Genomic DNA, 6,499 nt, shown 5'->3' on the forward strand with positions numbered 1-6,499 from the left:
CATCTTGGGAGGCGCTCAACACAACGAACGAGGCAACCGGACTTATAATGCTTGAACACTCTCACTTAGCCATAGAATTCTATAATTTTAAATTTCGGTGAAGCCCCTAGTGTTGGGAAGACCGAGTTCGGGGCGCTATCCACGCCTGGGCCAGACGAAGCCGGTTCCTCGCTCTAAGCGGCATAAGTCTTTAGGGACTCAAAAAAACCTCTCGAACTGCGACCAGCTCTCGCCTTATCATGACGGTCAGTTTTAGCTTTCTCCACTGAGGCGCTTGCCCAGCTCAACCGGGGCGCAATCGCAGTGGTTCTCCCAGTGCTACCTTAGCCGATACAACGGAACGTAAGGTACCAAAACATGGGAGCCGGGCAAACCCAACTATTGACCCAAGACATGATTCAGAGCCGATGCATATAATGCTATAAGTTCGGGGTGTCGCACTTGTGAAAGTGTTTGGACTTATCACACCATAATGTGGGGAACTTAAGCCCCTGGTGTATTTAGCCGTACCGAAGTGTACGGATGCAACATGTCATAAATGAACATATATAAGAAAGAAATGCAATTATAAGCAAAAAGTGATGCATTGTTTATTCCAGAAATACTGTCATGAATGCAGAACGATACAAATAGTGCGGTAAGCAAGGGATTGGACTATTAAACATGTCCCCCTCCAGGGGTAGGCTGCGGAATGGTGTATTAAACAGATTTAATGCTTGTAATGGAGACCACCTGAGTGTTCGTCGTAGCCTTTCTCCTTCCCTGGCTGTTGCATCGTGAGTTCGGCAGGTCTACTGCCGGATAGGGCCTCTGGTGAACGGAGTCCTGTGGGTAAGAAAAAAGAAAAAAGAAAAAGCGCGACACACTTGGGAGCCCCTGGTGTGGTTGAGCCGCACTCTGGGCCTGTCGTGGTCGTGCCCCTCCCCCTATGCCCATGGTATCTCCAGAGCGTAATGATGTACGCGAAGGACTAGTCTTGCAATTATGCAAGGGCTAGGGTTGGGGCCACATTGCTACGCGTGCTCGGAATGTGCCAGGTGGTCTTGTTGTAGGTTACTCCGGGCGCGTTTGGCCGTCTCCGGTCGCTTAACAGCCGGACTCGAAAATTGCCTTAAGAGGCTGCTCTGTACTTCTGCTGCGAGAGCCACTGTGTGTTCCTCCGTTCGGAGGGAGTGTTCAGTGTTTCCGTTGACCGTGATGACTCCTCGAGGGCCTGGCATCTTGAGCTTGAGGTATGTGTAGTGCGGCACCATGTTGAACTTTGCAAACGTGGTTCGTCCGAGCAGAGCATGATAGCCGCTGTGGAACGGGACTATATCGAAGATTAACTCCTCGCTTCGGAAGTTATCCGGGGATCCGAAGACCACTTCCAGTGTAACCGAGCCTGTACAATTGGCCTCTACACCTGGTATGACGCCTTTGAAGGTCGTCTTTGTGGGTTTAATCCTTGAGGGGTCTATGCCCATCTTGCACACTATATCCTGATAAAGCAGGTTCAGGCTACTGCCGCCGTCCATCAGGAATCTAGTGAGGTGAAATCCATCGACGATTGGGTCTAAAACCAATGCGGCGAATCCGCCATGGCGAATACTGGTGGGGTGGTCCCTTCGATCAAAAGTGATCGGGCAGGAGGACCATGGGTTGAACTTTGGGGCGACTGGCTCCATCCCATATACGTCCCTGAGTGCACGCTTCCGCTCCCTCTTGGGTATGTGAGTTGCGTATATCATGTTCACCGTCCGCACTTGTGGCGGGAAACCTTTTTGTCCTCTATTGTTCGGCGGCCGGGTCTCTTCCTCGTCATCGCTATGCAGCCCCTTGTCATTGTTTTCGGCAATTAACTTGCCTGCCTGCTTAAATACCCAACAATCCCTGTTGGTGTGATTAGCTGGCTTTTTGGGGGTGCCATGTATCTGGCAAGAGCGGTCGAGTATTCGGTCCAAATTGGACGGGCCCGGAGTAGTTCTTTTGAATGGCTTTTTCCGCTGACCGGGTTTAGAGCCTCTAAATCCGGCGTTGACTACCGTATCCTCAGTGTTATCACCGTTAATGCAGCGTTTGTTTTTGTTTCGACGCGACCTGCCATTGCGGTCCTTGGTATCCGGACTGCCAGAATTTTTGCTGAGGTTGTTACCGCGGGCTAGCCAGCTGTCCTCTCCTGCGCAGAAGCGGGTCATGAGTGATGTGAGGGCTGCCATGGATTTTGGCTTTTCCTATCCTAGGTGTTGGGCTAGCCACTCGTCACTGATGTTATGTTTGAAGGCTGTGAGGGCCTCTACATCCAGACAGTCGGCGATTTGATTTTTCTTTGTTAAGAACCGTGTCCAGAACTATCTGGCCGATTCTTCTGGCTGCTAAATTATGTGGCTTAGGTCATCGGCGTTTGGTGGTCGCACATATGTGCCCTGGAAGTTGTCAAGGAATGCGGCTTCCAGGTCTTCCCAACACCCAATTGATTCTGTTGGCAAGCTGTTAAGCCAATGCCGAGCTGGTCCTTTAAGCTTGAGTGGGAGATATTTGATGGCGTGAAGATCGTCACCGCGGGCCATGTGGATATGAAGGAGATAGTCTTCGATCCAAACCGCGGGGTCTGTTGTGCCATCGTAGGATTCAATGTTCACGGGTTTAAACCCTTTGGGGATTTGATGCTCCATTACTTCATCTGTGAAGCATAGTGGGTGTGCGGCGCCTCTATATTGGGCTATATCACGACGTATCTCAAACGAGCTTTGTCTACTGTGTTCGGCCCGGCCGGACTTGCCGTGTCCGGCGCGACGGTTGTCGTCGCGTGCCGTGGGGCGCCCACGCGATCCGTAGATCGATCTTGATTGTCTTGCCTTATCCTCCAATATATCTCGCAAGTCCGGAGCGTTCCCCTGTGGCCTTGTGCTTTTCGAGGGATGCTGGGGTATGGTTCTGATGGAGGGCCTAAAGGTCTCTCTGTCGCGGCCACGAGGTGGTCGGTCAGCCGTATTGTGCTCTGGTGATGCAAGTTTATATGCCTCCTCCTCTAATCGGGGGAGCAACTTGCGTTTGAGGTAGCTTTTGGAGGGGCGTTCGAGTTCATGCTCTTCGGCCGCAAGGACTTCAGTCCATCTGTCGGCTAGCAGGTCTTGATCAGCTCTAAGTTGTTGCTGCTTTTTCTTTAGACTATTCGCCATGGCCATAAGCCTGCGTTTGAAACGCTCTTGTTCGACGGGATCCTCGGGCACGATGAATTTGTTGTCGTCGAGGCTTGCCTTGTCTCCGGAGGGAGGCATGTAATTATCATCCTCTACCTCTTCGTCTACCGCTCTCTCATGAGGGCAGGCTTCTCCGTCCTCCTGTGCTGAATCTTGCTGGAGGGGGTTGTCTTCGGCACTCTCTGGGTGTTATTATCCCCTATGCCGGAATCTCCATTCTTGCTGTGGCGGGATTTAGAGCGGCGCCGCTGACGCCGGCGCTTGGGCTGTTTCTTGGAGGAATCTGCCTCCGCTGCTTCTTCGCCATTCCCATCCTTTGGGATGCCCACCATGTATATGTCGTATGACGAGGTGTTCTTCCAGTGCCCCGTAGGCGCTGGTTCTTGGTCGTCTCCGGCATCGTCGTCCATACCGTCGATGTCTTCGGAGTCGTAGTCTAGCATGTCGGTTAGATCGTCGACAGTGACTACAAAGTGGGTGGTGGGTGGGCTTTGAATTTCTTCGTCGTCCGCATCCCAACCCTCCTGACCGCAATTCGGCCAGGGCTCTCCTGATAGCGAGAGATCCTTAGCGAATTCAGAATGTCGCCAAAAGGTGAGTGTTGAAAGATGTCCGTGGCGGTGAACTCCATGATCGACGCCCAATCGGATTCAATTGGAGGGGGCGCAGGAGGTTCAGAGTCCGGCGAGGAGTCCGGCACCTCGGAGTCACGAGTGTCGCAAGGGACAAGGTCAGTATTCGGCTCCATCACCGTAGAGGTTGCAGCCCCCGAGGCGGTGTCTAGCCACCCATCCTCGATCTGCGCGGTCAGCTCCAAATTAAGGATTAGAGTGGACTCATGTGCGGCTTCCAGGGCACTGTCCGGCAGCATAGCTAAATCATGCCCATCGAGACAGTGCAGCGCGCTCGGCTGTGGCTCGAATCCATCGAAGATCAAGTCTCCGCGGATGTCAGCCGTGAAGTTTAAGCTTCCAAATCTGACCTGATGGCCAGGGGCGTAGCTTTCGATCTGCTCCAGATGGCCAAGCGAATTGGCCCACAGTGCAAAGCTGCCGAACACGAAGATCTGTCCGGGGAGAAAAGTCTCACCCTCGACTACGTCTACGTCGTTGTTGATCATCGAAGGAGCCATCAAGCCTATCAGTGACGACACAGAGGAACTCTCAATGAAAGCACCAATGTCGGTGTCAAAACCGGCGGATCTCGGGTAGGGGGTCCCGAACTGTGCGTCTAGGCGGATGGTAACAGGAGACAAGGGGCACGACGTTTTTACCCAGGTTCGGGCCCTCTCGATGGAGGTAAAACCCTACTCCTGCTTGATTAATATTGATGATATGGGTAGTACAAGAGTGGATCTACCACAAGATCAAGGAGGCTAAACCCTAGAAGCTAGCCTATGGTATGATTGTTGTTGTGATTGTTGTCCTATGGACTAAAACCCTCTGGTTTATATAGACACTGGAGAGGGCTAGGGTTACACAGAGTCGGTTACAATGGTAGGAGATCTACATATCCGTATTGCCAAGCTTGCCTTCCATGCCAAGGAAAGTCCCATCCGGACACAGGACAAAGTCTTCAATCTTGTATCTTCATAGTCTTGGAGTCCGGCTGATGATGATAGTGTGGCTATCCGGACACCCCCTAGTCCAGGACTCCCTCAGTGGTCAATAGAACTTGAGGGAATATTTGTTCTACCTTTAGCTCCTCGTTGGGTTCGACACTCTTACTTATCGAAAGAGGCTACAATTGATCCCCTATACTTGTGGGTTATCAAGACCTTTTTCTGGCGCCGTTGCTGGGGAGTCATAGCGTGGGGTGAATATTCTCGTGTGTGCTTGTTTGCTTTATCACTAAGTAATTTTTATTTGTTGTTCTTAGTTGTTTTCTATCTTTAGTTATGGGTAGGAAACGCAAAATACCAAAAAAATTAGTTGTACCTACTGAACCAATGGTTGAAGAACCACTCAAAATCTATCACACTCCTGAAGCTTTTTACTTGGATCATCTTCAATCCCTTTGTGCTTGTGCTGAAACCCCCACTAGCTTAGTTGAGGGCAAATCTTTAGATGAGCAGGCTTGTTATGTGCGACACCGCATATCTGAAAAAGGGAAACTTTTACTGTATCAAATTCATCGTTTGCAATTCTATGCTTGGAATTTATGTGAAATATATGATGTTACTTGTTCTGAAAACCCTAAGAAACATCTTCCCTACCAATGTGAGTTTATTGATAATGGAATCGTATCTTTGTATGCTAAGGGTGTTTATAATTACTATGATGTTCAACAAATTGAAGAATTTGTTGCTTTTAAGGGCGCTTATGAAATTGCTTCTTTGATTGAAAAGTATGGTGCCACCCTTTACAAATCTGAAAATTTTGCCATACTTGAATATTGTTATGATAATTATGCTTCTAATGCCTATGTTAAACCATATATTGAGGAATTCTCCGCTGTCCAAGAAGAGACTAATATTTTGCAGGAGTCTATGGAAGAAGAAATTGATGAAATTGTGAGCTCATTGGATGAAAAAGACAATGAGGAGAGCAAAGAACAAAAGGAGGAAGAGCGCATTAGCTACCCGTGCCCACCTTCTAATGAGAGTAACTCTTCAACTCATACATTGTTTAATTCCCCTTCATGCTTACCGAAGGATGATTGCTATGATGATTGTTATGATCCCGTTGATTCTATTGAAATATCCCTTTTTGATGATGCTTGCTATGCTTGTGGCCAAGATGCCAATATGAATGATGCTTATGGATATGAACTTGCTATAGTTCCTTATATTAAACATGTAATTGTTGCTATTGCACCCACGCATGATAGTCCTATTATCTTTTTGAATTCTCTCGACTACACTATATCGGAGAAGTTTGTGCTTATTAAGGATTATATTGATGGGTTGCCTTTTACCATTGCACATGATAATTTTGAATGTGATATGCATGTGCTTGCTGCTCCTACTTCCAATTATTATGAGAGATGAACTACACCTCCGCCGCTTTATGTTTCCAATATGATAAAATTGCAAGAAACTGCTTATACTATACATTGGCATTTACTATGTGTGCATGAATTGTTCTTTTATGACATGCCGATTACTTTGTGCTCTCTACTAAATTACAAATCATTGTTAATTAAAATTGGCTTTGATATACCTTGGGATCCGGATGGATCCATCACTTGAGCACTATAAGCCTAGCTTAATGGCTTTAAAGAAAGCGCTGCCAGGGAGACAACCCGGAAGTTTTAGAGAGTCATTTATTTCTGTTGAGTTCTTTCGTATAGTCTAAAAACAAAAAAATAAAGAGGGG

The sequence above is a fragment of the Triticum aestivum genome, chromosome 1B, assembly GCF_018294505.1.
Source record: "Triticum aestivum cultivar Chinese Spring chromosome 1B, IWGSC CS RefSeq v2.1, whole genome shotgun sequence".
Taxonomy (NCBI): Eukaryota; Viridiplantae; Streptophyta; class Magnoliopsida; order Poales; family Poaceae; genus Triticum; species Triticum aestivum.